This window comes from Tamandua tetradactyla, chromosome 26 (genome assembly GCF_023851605.1).
Source record: "Tamandua tetradactyla isolate mTamTet1 chromosome 26, mTamTet1.pri, whole genome shotgun sequence".
Lineage (NCBI taxonomy): Eukaryota > Metazoa > Chordata > Mammalia > Pilosa > Myrmecophagidae > Tamandua > Tamandua tetradactyla.
Window position 1 is genome coordinate 22506690 of NC_135352.1, and position 13639 is coordinate 22520328.

Below are 13639 nucleotides of genomic sequence, written 5' to 3' on the forward strand. Positions count from 1 at the left end.
AAGTTATTACTGAGAATGCTTTTCTTGATTCTACCATCTCATATTTTAAACTTTATTTGTCAGATCTATATATTATTTTACCTCTTTCTCTTTTTATTCTTTGGATAACCCTTAGTGATACTCTTCATTCAATTCTGTGCCCTTCTCCAGAACTCCCTCTCCTGTCTTTTTTGTTTTTTCAGCCAATAGAACTCCTTTTAGTATTTCTTGTAGGGCCGGCCTCTTGTTCACAAATTCTTTCAGGGCTTCTTTGTCTGTGAAAACTTTAATCTATCCCTCAGTTTCAAAGGACAATTTGGCTGGGTATGGAATTCTTGGCTGAAAGTCTTTCTCTTTCAGGATCTTGAATATATCATACCCCTGCCTTCTTGCCTTCAGGGTGCTCATTGAGTAGTCAGAATTCAGTCTTATCTGGTTTCCCTTGTGTGTAGTAGATTGTTTTTCTCTTGCTGCTTTCAGGATTTTCTGCCTCTCTTCAACATTTGACAGACTGATTAGTATATGCCTTGGGGAAGGCCGATTTGGATTTTTGCTTTTTGGAGTTCTTTGCTCTTCTTTGACTTGTATATTTATGTCCTTTATGAGGGTTGGCAAGTTTCCCCCCATTATATCCTCAACTCTTCCTAGCCCTTTACTCCTCTTTTCTCCTTCTGGGACACCAGTGAGTCTTATATTTGTGTATTTTGTTTTGTCTATCATTTCTCTGCATTGTCATTCAATTTTTTCCTTTTTTTTTTTTTTTTTTTGTTTTGCCATTTGCTGTTTTGAGTCTTCGAAGTCAATTATCCTGTCCCCCATATCATGTATCTTTCTTCTGTCTCTTCATATCTGGTATTGTGTGCCTCTAATATGTTTTTAATTTGGTCAACAGAATCTTTAAACTCTCTGATTTCTGCTACTTTTCTATTTATTCTTTCAGATTCCTCTTTGTGCTTTTCTATTAATTCTTTCAAATTTATGTCATTTGGTATCCCACTTATTTTATTAAGTAGAGTTGTATGAACATGTTTGATTATTTGTCCAATGTCTGCATCTCCTCTGCTATTTTAATTTGGTCATTAGGCAGGGCTATATCTGTGATATGCTTAGTGATCTTCTGTTGTCTTTGTGGCATGTAAATGTCATGATTGATTTACCTGGGAGTTGATTTCTTTTAGTAGTCTAAGGCCTTGTGTTTGTGGGATGGTTGTACAGCAGGGAGCAGTGCATGGGGTGGGCAGTCAGTGCGGTGATTTGTTTCAGGGCAGGTATAAGCACAGGTTAGGGATGTTATGCTGATGCTTATGAATGTGGGCATCCAGTGGGCAGGGAGGATGTAGCTGTGCAGGTGCATCAGTCTGGGGGACGTAACCCTGGTGTGCGCTGGTCTAAGGCATGGGGCCCTTTGTGCGCATGCCTAGAGCTGTGACAGCTGGTTGGCATTATGCCTTTGTGGATTGGGGTCAGATGTAATCCGGCTTCCCAGTTCAGCGCTTTCTCAGAGTTGGTAAGTGTGCCTGAGGGCTATGCACATGCACGGTTCTAAGACTTCTGTAAACTGCAGTTCCCAGAGCTGAATGATGTGATTGGGGGCCCATGGGCATGTGGGCTTGGGAGTGCCTTAAATCATGCACAGAGCTCAGGCGGGGGAAGTGAGTCTGTGCAACACTATGGGCGCTGGGGATGGGGGGGTTGGTGGGAGAGGTGGGGTGTGGGAGGGGTGGGGGGCCAGTAGCCTGAGTATGGAAGTTAGTGTCCGCTGCCTTTATGCACAGGCAACAACCGGCAGGGAAGAGGAAGGGGGAGGTAGTGCTCAGGACTGGTGCAGGAGAGGTGGGTTGGGCTGCACTTGGGGTGGGGGTGTGGGGCAGGTACATGCACTGGGGGCTGGTCGGGTGGGGGTGCTGGATCACGGGGAATGGAAGTCTGTGACAGGGTTCAGATGCATGGGGTGTAGGGTGAGTCACCGATCACAGGGCTATGCTGGTGAGGGTAGCGTGCCCAAGGAAGGAGGCCTGGCTTGCTTCCTAGTCCCGAGCTCCCATCCGTGCACTCCCGCCGGCTCCGAGGCTCGGTGCCTCCATGCCAGGCTCCCCCTTTCTGCCTCTCAGTTCCTTGGTGTCTGCAATCAAGGCTGCCACATGTGGTGCAGAATTCTCTCCCAGGTCAGCTGCACTTCCAAATCACCGCCTCAGTTGTCCTCCTGATCCTTCTCAAACTTTTCTGCGGAGCAGGACTAAGCTCGAGCTACTCTAATCAGCCATCTTCCCGGAAGTAATATATAGTATTTTTGATGTAATAATTCGATCATTTTATGATTTCCATTTGAGTTCTTTGAACCAACTACATAGGATTTTAAATTTATTTTCCAAAATTATTTTACATATGTTTGAAATTTCTAACTCCCTTAGCTCCATGTTAATTTTTGGAATACAAATTCAAAGAGAGCTTAGTTTTTGAATTTTTGATGTTTTTCTCTATATGTACATATTTATTTTATAATAAGTATATTTGGAGAACAGTAAATAAATTGCACTTTCTCATAAACCCCAAATGGAGGCAACTGTATGATGATGATGAGTGGCATCCTTCCCAAAGTAGCAGTTAACTTTTTATCATTTGCTATGACTTCTAAATTAATTGCTTTTTGCATAACATATGATGATTGCTATTTCTTTTTTTTTTTTTTTGAGGCTAACTTTATGGTTAAGCATGGGGTTAGTTTTCATCTATGTTCCATGTACCTGAAAAGAAGGCAAATTCTCCTGCTGTTATGTGTAATGTTCTTTATATATCTTTTTGGTCACAGTTTATGATTTGCCATTCAATTATTGGAGTTTTGCCTCCTTGTTTAATTAATTGTTGAGAGAGATATGCTACACATCTTTACCATGACGGGAGATTTGCAAATTCCTCTTTGCAGTTCTTCAATTCTTGCTTATATATTTTGTGATTATGTTATTAGAAGCATACAATATTTTTGTTCTTTTCTGGCATGGAGCAGGCTCTGGGAATCGAACCTGGGTCTCCTGCATGGCAGGCAAGAATTTTGCCATTGAGCTACTGTCGCACCACCCAGGTTTAGTTGTTTTATCTTCACAGTGAAAATATTTTTTTCTAATAGCAAACTGGTTTAATTCTAAAAATTATTTTGTTTTGAATTTATTGTGTGTATAACTAATACAGTTGTAACATTTTTTGTTAGTACTTTTTTGTATATCTTTTACCATTCATTGACTTTCCTTCTGAATTGCTAGGAACCTGTAAGCAGTTTTTCTAGATATTTAAAAATACAATTGAAAATTTTTGTAGTGTTTGGCTCATTTTATTCATTGTGATGACTCATATTTTTTAAATTATTTTACCATCTTAGTACGTGCTTTTGTCCTATTTTTTCTTTTCCTTTCTTGCCTTATCTGGATAGATTTTTCCTCTTTTTTCTATTTTATTTTTTTCCCTCTTCTTACTGGAAGAAATATGCTCTCTAATCTTTTAGTGATAACTCTAAGTATTTTTATTTGCCTACTTAAGAGTCTAAAATTAATCACCATTTTCTCTGTTCTTGAGCAAATCAAGGACCCTATAATGCTTTAATTCCAGTCACCTCCTCCAATTTATGCTATTGTTGCCCAATATTTTGATTTAACTTCCTCCTTCTACAAATTAAACATTATTATTCTTTTATATACATTATTTTGCTTAGCTTTACCCACTATTATTTTCAGTATTTTTGCTTACCATTCCTTTTTGTATCTCTAGTCTTCCTTATGGATCATTTTCCTTTTGCCTAGAGTTTATCTTTTATAATTTCTTTTAATGAGGATATATTGGTGATGAATTCTCTCAATTTTTACCTGACAAAGTCTCTATTTTGCTCTTGTCTTAATATTGAAAGGTTTCATAGAGTATAGCATTCTAGTTTGACAATGATTAACTCTCAATTAATGAAAGATACTTTTCTTTTTTTGCTTCATAGCTATTTAGGAGAATTCAGCTATCAGTTGAGTTACTGTAAACTTTGACGACAATGTCTTTTTTCTCTGTAGATAAAATTCTTTTCTATGTAGTTCTTCAGTTTCACCATAATGTGGCTAAGTGTGTGGCTTTATTTATCATGCTTGGGAGTCACTGAAAGATTCCCAGCTGGTATCACCTTTTCCTCATTCTTTCTATTATCTCCTTTTTGTACTTCAATTGGATATATATTAGAAATTTTCTATATGTTCTCCACTTCTCTTAACCTCTGTCTTGTCATGTCTCCCATGTCTTGGTCTCTGTGGGCTTTATTTGGGGTATTCAGGTATTTTCTAGTTCATTCATTCTCTTTGGCAATGTCTAATTGGATGCTTAATCCATCAGCTAAAATTTTAATTGTTTTTCATGTTGAAGTTCTTTTATTTTCCTTAATCTGCTTGGATTTTCTAATAATCTCTTATCTACTGCTTATATTCTTAATTTCTTTTCTTCAACATATTAAACATAATTATTTAATATTCTGCATCAGAAATTTATTGTTTTGTTGTTTCTGCTGATCCTTAGCAATGGTGCCTTTGTGTATTTTTAATTTTGAATATGAGCTGCTTATTTGCTTTACAATTTTATTTGTAGCATTTGTTTTAAGGTCAGAAACATACAGTTAGTTGAGACAATTTTAAATTAAAATCTCTCCTTGGGGATGTTTTGGTTGTTATTTTTGTTTTGAATCAGGGATAGTGTGACGGGGGTCAAGAAGCCTATGGGAAGTTGATTTAGGGTTATATTGCTGGAAGATTTGTTTCTTCCCCTTCTACTCGCTGCCAGGCAAAAGACAAGCACATTTCTTTATTATTTCCCTTGTGCAGTAATATTTAATTCTCATTCACGGTTGTCCTAAAGGTACAGATCATGTAGTCATAGATTCCCTCCTGGGTAAGTGAAGGCTACTACCTCTCATATTACAGACACTTTACAGAGCAGAAGCTCATGCTCCAGGATTTGACAGAAACTTTCAGGTAAGGGCTAGCTTGGGTTCTTGCTTTCATTTTATTTAGCATCTATAGATTCTTTACTTTTGTTCCAGGTCATTGGTGCTTAAAAAACATTTATCCAAATGGAAGGATTAACACTCCCTGACTTTAAAACCTATTATAAAGTCACAGTGGTCAGAACACCATGGTGCTGGCATAAAATTAGAAGCATTGAACAATAGAATCAAATCAAAAGTGCAGAAATAGACCACCAAATGTATGGTTAACTGATTTTTGACAAGGCCTACAAATCCTCTGAACTGGGACAAAATAGTCTTTTCAATAATTGGGCATGGAAGAACTGGATATCAATAGCCAAGAGAAGAAAGAGGACCCCTATCTTACACCCTAAACAAAAAAGTGGATCAGACACCTAAATTTAAGAACTAGCACCATAAAGCTTCTGGAAGAAAATGTAGGGAAACATCTTCAAGACCTAGTAATAGGAGGTAGCTTCCTGAACTTTACACCCAAAGCACAAGCAACAAACAAAAAAATAGATAAATGGGAACTCCTCAAAATCAAATGCTTCTGCACCTCAAAAGACTTTGTCAAAAAGGTGAAGAGGCAGTTAACTCAATAGGAGAAAATATTTGGAAATCACATATAGGACAAAGATTTGATTTCCTGTATATACAAAGAAATCATACAGTTCAACAACAAAAGAACAAACAATCCAATTATAAAATGGGGTAAAGATATGAATAGGCATTTATCTGAAGAGCAAATGCAGATGGCTCAAAAGCACATGAAGAGATGCTCATTTTCATTGACTATAGGGAAATGCAAATCAAGACTACAATGAGATGCCACCTCACACCTATAAGAATGGCTGCTATTAAACAAACAGGAAACTATAAATGTTGGAGAGGATGTGGAGACACTGGGACACTTATGCACTGCTGGTGGGAATGTATAATATTGCAGCCACTATGGAAGACTGTTTAGTGGTTCCTTAGGAAACTAGTATTAAGTTACCCTTTGACTCAGCAATAGCACTACTTGGTATATACCCAGAAGAGCTGAGAGCAATGACACAAACAGAACTTGCACTCCAATGTTCATAGCAGCATTATCCACAATCACCAAAAGATGGAAACAAACCAAATGCCCATCAGCAGACAAGTGGATCAACAAAATGTGATATATTCATATGGTGGGAAGATTATGCAGCAGTAAGACAAAATGATGTCCTAAAGCACATGACAATATAGATGAGCCTTGAGGACATAAAGCTGAGCAAAATTAATCAGACATAAAAAGATAGATACCGTATGATCCCACTTTTATGACCAACATAAACGTATAACCAGACTTATAATACAGAATATAGGGGACTTAGAGATACATAGAAGCTAGAGATAGGTGAACCGTTAGCTAAAGAAGTAGAACTCCAATGTAAGGGAATAGATAGGAGTGAAGGCGATTCTCTAGTGGGCCTAGAAGTAATATTACCATGTTGAAGATGAACAAGATTGAAAGGGGTTGTATAGACCTACGTGTCTCACTGACTCACACTAGAAATATGAATGAGTTCTCATAAGAATTATTTCAAAGATATGATTATTGTATAAACAGTGTTTAAGTTCAGGTTACAATGGGAAAACTGCTATTGCATACTATGAACTATGTTCAAAAGGAAACCATCAGCGCTACCACAGCAACAGTAGAGATAAATAATGCGGTGAGGGACAAGAGTTAAGAGGAGGTTTAGATTTCCTATTTGGTGAGGGTGTGTTTATTGGTTTTCTGTCTTTTGGGAACAATGAAATTATCTACAATTGAGAATGTTGATGAGCTGTGGTCTTTGGGCCCTCTACATGATGCCTGATGAATGCAGGTGGCTAACAGATGCACTGATGGAGAAGTAGACGGGCGAACGATGGTGTATACTTGTGAATGCAAGTTGTGCTGCTACCAAAAGGAAGAATGTCGTGGGCATGCAACAATGTGAATGAACATGTGGGACATTTGGTGAGACAACATAAGCCCGAAACAAAAAAACAATGGCATGGTCACCTTTAGACATGTTTATAAGAAAACAGGAGCCTAGATTGTAAGGTTTTAGAGCAGACACATTGTCTGGATTTTGAGAGGCTGTTATATTTATATAACCTGATATTTAGAGATAAGAATGAAGCTGAACAGGTTGGGGTTAAAGTATATCAGAACATAGGGGTAAGGAAGACAGTGTCTATATTTTAGAACCACACACTCTTTGAGACAATGGAAGAAAGGTTTATTTGATCTGGAACTGAAATTTTCTGTTGTGCGTAACTATTTCAACCCAAACAACTGAAACTCTGGAAGCACAGAACAAGAAAGAAGTCCTTTAATTCTATATAGATAATTGTAATGCCTGGAAACATGCTAGAGTAATTAAGCAGATAATCAAGAAGTATTGGCAAAATCCCCTGAGGGAGGGAAGAAAGAATATGGAACTATTAAACCTTACCATCAGGGAATCCCCTGATACTGTGTCAAACTTTAGGGCTACCCAAATTGATAGGCCATGCCCTCGATCATGAGGCTTACTCCTGTGAAGCTTATGTAGGTAGTGGAGAAGCTTAGGCTACCTATAGGCATGCCTAAGAGTTATTTCTGGAGGACCTCTGTTGTTGCTCAGATGTGGCCTCACTCTCTCTAAGCCCAACTCTGCAAGTGAAATCATTGCCCTCCCCACTACATGACATCCAGGGGTGAAAGTCTCCCTTGCGATGAGGGAGATGACTCCTAGGGATGAATCCAGACCTGGTACTGTGGGATCAACAGTTCCATATTGACCAAAAGAGGGAAAAGAAGTGTAATTAATAAAGTATCTGTGGTGGAGAGAATTCAAATAGAGTCGATATGCTACTCTGGAGGTTGCATTTACACAAGCTTCAGTTAGACCTTGCTACTTATCATGACCTGCCAACCCCCAACCAGGACCATTCCAGCCAATCCTAAAGAATACCTAGGCAATATATAAGATTCCACAAGAGTTCCAGGCACTAGAGTATATTTCTAGAAACCTACAACCTCCAGATGGGTCCCTGGTACAGTAAGTCCTGAAACCTAGCCCAGCCTATCCAGAACTTCAGATAGTTCCATCTCTCTATCCCATATTAGTGACAGACCCTTCCAATATCAAAATTTAGAATTTCCATAGCCCAAACAACCCCAAAGAGAGGTTATGGAAAGACCAAAGGTGATGGTGGAATTATGCATAGAAGATAAGTCTTAAATGAATATGAATGCTGAATCATTATATTGGTATCACTTTTAGTCCCCAGTCATTTAGAGTAGCTAGAAGTAAAAACCTAAAATTGTGAAATTGTAACCCATGTCAAAGTCTGAAATATGTTCTACAGCTAATTGTGGTGCCGTGCTTTGAAATTTATAGCTTTTTTGTATAAATGTTATCGTTCACAAAAAAAAAATGAAGGAAAAAAAAGTCAATTGTGATGATAAAGTATTTAAGACCTCTAGCCTCCTACATTCTGGAGCAGATAGAAGGAAAAATATCAGAGGATCATATGGTAGCCCATGACAAACTCTGGGATCTATCCTGTAACCACTTTTTGAAGAGTGCTTTGAAAGCTATTGCTTTTTGAAAAACTTCTTTGCTTTATATATATGTGATACAATAAAATAAAAAAAAGTTGAAAAATATTTTATCCACTGTTTCAGAAGTTTCAGTAGTGTCATTCATGATATTCAATCTGTCATACTGCTGAAATGGAATGCACAGTTTTGTTAAACCAAGGTGAAACTCTCTCCCACTTCTTGGTTTGATATGAGTTAGATGAGAAATCCAAGGAAAGAGAAGAAGAGAATTCAGTCCATTTAGTATTCATTCGCTTGTGACTCTAGTTAAATCAGCACCACTGCCCTTAACTCCAGGGTTTGAGTTACACTAATCAGAGAGGAAACAGCAGAATGAATAGTAATTGTGTTTGCTGACATGTAAGAGGATTCTCAACCTTCATTAATTATTTATACATATGGCAAATTGATCAGTAATTTGCTAACATTCAAGATAGAATGAGGAACCTCAATAAAGTTGGTACTGGTCAAGATAAGGAATTTCTTAGAGGCAGTATTTGTTATGTAAGAAGATACTGGTTTGCACTGAAAAATAATACTTTTCATACTATGAACTCTTTATGAAAAAGAGCTTTTTATGAAAAGAAGTGTGATTTATTAAAAAGCTACTAATTTATTACGTTTGAAAATAAAACATTAATGGCTTATAAATGAAATAAATCTAAATGGAAAGAAGTCATTTATATTTAAAAAAAAGAGTTTTGAACTGTATTTTCACAGTTCTAAGCCCTCTGTTAATAGATTTAGTATGTGTATGAGGCTGTGGCAGTAGAAGGAATATGGATATAGAAAAGTGGGTGACAATAGTTGAAGAGGTAGAAGAGGTTGAAAAGGCAGTGACGGGATGCATAGAACTCCTTCTAGACAGGTTTCATGGGATAGAAATGAAGAGCAAGAGCACATTCTATTTTGGTAAGCAACTGGGAAAATTATTTTCCTAAAGGACACAGGAAGAAATACAGTTAAATATCTCCTGCTACTGTGCTTTAAAGCTGATTGAAAATAAGATTTATGGGGCTGGCAGCTGTAGAACAGCCTCCGTTGGTCTAAGGTTGATTAGTCTTTTCCAAACAAGCCAACACACATTAGACACTTTACAGACACGGGGTATTCTCGGACTGAAGGGATGCAGGCAGTCTGATAAGCTATTATATTAACGTTAAGAAGTTCCACTGAATCTAGGCACACCATTTTTTTCTGGGATGAGTAAAAAAAATGCTTTGAGGGAACAAATTTATGAGCAGGCTAAAAAAATAGTGACAGGCAAAAGGGATAAGAGAGAAAAAATAAGATTAGAAAAAAATAAAGAGATTAGTCGTCTATTTTCTACATGATTGTCAACTTAATTTTGTTAGCTGGTAGTTAAGGAACTAAGATTAGAATTTATGATCTCTTTTCAAAAGTTTCCACCCTACTAAAGGAGTAAAGAAATGTGGTTGGGTTGTTTCTGCTTCCTCTTTCTTACAATTCCACTTAGTAGCTAAGGACTAGAATTAGGAAATTGCCCGATAGAAAAACAAACACAATTGAGTAGCACTACATCCTTTAATCTCTAGTAGAGCACTCAGAATAGGATTGCAAAACTTTATTAGATTTACAACACATTGTAAGAAAAATAACCACTGGTAGATTTTAATTTGTAAGTCCTGGCTATATACCCTGAAACTAAAACCCATTCTTAGGAAATGTAACAGCAGTGCTGAAACACAAGCCTAAATGGAAAAATAGGCATTTTTTCTTCTCCATTATAGAAAATAAATCTCAGTAATACTTAAGAGCAGCATCTCAGGGGAATAAAATTAAACAGAAACATATCAAATAGTGTCAGAGGGTTTTCAGTTTTAGTATACAGGAAATGTCAAAAGCAAAATTTGCCATAACACCAACGGAATAAAAATCAAGCTTCTTTAATGAAATGTGCACTGCTTTTATTTTTAAAGTGTAAATTAATAGGTGAGAAAAGGAAAATAAAGAGAGGTATGGAATCATTCTTTTTCTCATTTTGTTTCTAACCTTTTCATTAAATGGATTTCCATGTTTGCTAGCCTGAAAAAAATGATAATGGAGCTAATCTATGTTAAGCACCTCAATCTAATATTACTGACTACAGCAATATCATAAAAGAACAGTATTATGAAAATAAAGTCATTTTTGATCTTTTTCATCCTGGTAATGAAAGTTACCATGCCATAATTTGGCTAATCAAATACAATACTAAGGTAGCATATTTTGATATTTTCCTCAGTGAAATAAGTTTAGCATAACCTAGAAAATATAATTCCTGCAATAGTGAGTTGAAGACAAGACACGGTCTGACTGGAGTCTAAATTGGGGCTAACTCAGGAATTTTAGGCTTGCTAGTTTGATTGAGCACATTTTAGGAAATTAAGGTCTGTTTTAAGTTGTATAAATATATTTATTTACTTTAATGTATCATTTTTTCTTTGATTTGGGGAGGAGAGGACAAGGTACCAATAAGAATCATGGCAGAGTAGCTTTTACCAGAGTAATCCTTCCACAAAACAATTACCTCTGGAAAAATTATTTAAAAAAATTACCTGAAGGCACTGGAGAGTGACTCAAAGCTGAGAGAAACAAGAGAATCTACCCTTGGTAAGAAGGGAATGCCACTTTAACAACTTTTTGCCTAGACAGGGTCTAGTCAGTGCAACTAAGAGTAATTAAAACTCATTTAGAAATCTGCATTCTTACTAGTTGATGTATCAGAGGACTGACTCCAGAATGACCAAACCATCTTGAAAGTGAGAGGGAAATCCTGAAAAGGAGAAATTCACAAAGAGCCACATTGCCCAAATCTCTCACTGGATCCTAAACTCTACACGTGTGGGGCAGATTTCAAGCAGCCCAGCGAAAACAAATGAACCGAATAGAGGTCAGCTGTTGTCCACCACAGAGAAGACAGAGTATGGAGCTTCAGTTCAACCAAGTTAACTTCCTACTAAACAAGCAAGAAAATTAATATTCTTCAGAGGAACTAACAGTATCCATTGTCTCTACAATGTATCATTCACAATGTCCAGGATACAATCCATTTATTCTAGATATATGAAGAAGTCAGCATATGTGGCCCATTCTCAAAAGAAAAGACAATCAATGAAGATGGACTTCAAGGTAATCGTCCTTAGAATTAGCAGAGGATTTAAAAGCAGCTATTATAAGTCTGCTCCAAGGATGTAAAACAAAACAAGTCTCATAATGGATAGGATATCCCAGCAGAGCAAAAGAAACTATATATAAAAAAGGGACAAATGTAAATTCTAGAAATTAAAAATAAAGTGTCTAAAATAAAACAATTCACATGGCTTTAAGAGCTGGAGATGGTTAACAGTAGGTCAGTGAACTTGAAGATAAAGCAAAAGAAAACATCCATCTGAAAAACAGTATGAGCGACCAAAATAAGTTTGGGAGGAGAAAACTTTTTGTTTTTTGGTGTGTTTTATTTTATCTAACCTTATTTTTTTATAAAGTTACTCACCTGAGAGATCAGGGGAATGCTTAGCGAAAAATATCTTGATTTCAGCATTGTTTTAAGCAAAATTTCTCATATTTTCATGTCCAAGCTGGGAAAATGAGGGCTGGACCTCTGCTGTTCTCTCAGACTGACTTACCTGTTAAAAGGGGCTTTTTATAAAGTGCAATGGCTGGCAAAAGCAAGGAATAGATCAAGCCCTAAAGTAGGTTACATAATTGTGATGGTTTCATTCTGATGTCAACTTGGTCAAGTGATTATGCCCAGTTGTCTGGCCTGTTGCTGCCGGGATATTTTGTGGCTGGATGATAAACCAGAAGGCTGGTGTATGAAATCATCAGTTGACTGCATCTAGTGCTGATTACATCTGTGATCAACTAAGGTGCATCCCCTACAAAAATAATCCAATCAGTTCAATCAGTTGAAGGCTTTTAAGGGCGAAGAGAAACTTTTTCACTCTCTTCAGCCAGTGAGCCTCTCCTGTGGAGTTCATCCAGACACTTCATCAGAGCTGCAAGCTTCACAGCCTGCCCTGCAGGTTTTGAACACTTCCATTCTCAAGGTTGCAGGAGACACCTTTATAAATCTCATATTTACAGATATCTCCTGTTGGTTCTCTCTAGAGAACCCTAATACAATAACCTTTACATTATTGACATTTTCCTCTTTTTTTTTTTTTTTTTTCATATGGACAGGCACCAGGAATTGAACCTGGGTCTCTGGTATGGGGGGTGAGGGCCAGATAAATTTTTTTTTCTTTTTTTTACATGGGCAGGCACCGGGAACTGAACCCGGGTCCTCTGGCATGACAGGTGAGCATTCTTGCCTGCTGAGCCACCGTGGCCTGCCCCACATAATTTTGTGATAAGAGTTTTTCTGCACATTGTAGGATATTTAGCAGCATCCCTGGCCTCTACCCAGTAGCACTCCTGCTCCCACCCAGATGTCTCCTAACATTGCCAAATGTCCACCGGGAGGTAAATTAGCTCCTCATTGAAAGCACTGCTTTTAGTGAACACAACGGTAAGCATGTTCTCAATTCAAGAATCAGAATAAGAGCACAATGGGAGAGAAGTCCAGCTATCGGAACAGGAGGACAAGTTAGGGCTAGACCTAAGCAAGAGATTCCTTATAAGGTTAAAACTGGTAAAGCTCAGCTACCTTGCTTCCAGATTAGTCATGTAACTCAGGATTTGGTGACAGATGGGATATAAAGGATGAGAATCACTCAGGGAGTGACAGGTTAGGCCAGGTCTTAATCATGGCCGTGCACTGGAATCAACAAGAAGCTTTAAAGACATACAGATGCACGGGCCCACCTCTGTCCTACTGGATCAGAATGTCTAGTAGCGAAGTCAGGCATCTGTTTGTCAAGGATTATTCTTAAGCCCAACCTGGATTCTGGAACACTCACTGGGTTAGATGACATCTGGAATACTGGGTTCAGGAATTCAGAGAGGTGGATTAGAAATAAAATTGCCTCAGTATGGCAACTTTAGCAATGCCTGGTATCTGAATTTCATTCCATCAATGAGGATGAAACATTAAGTAAATATCCACTGTGACTAAACTCTCC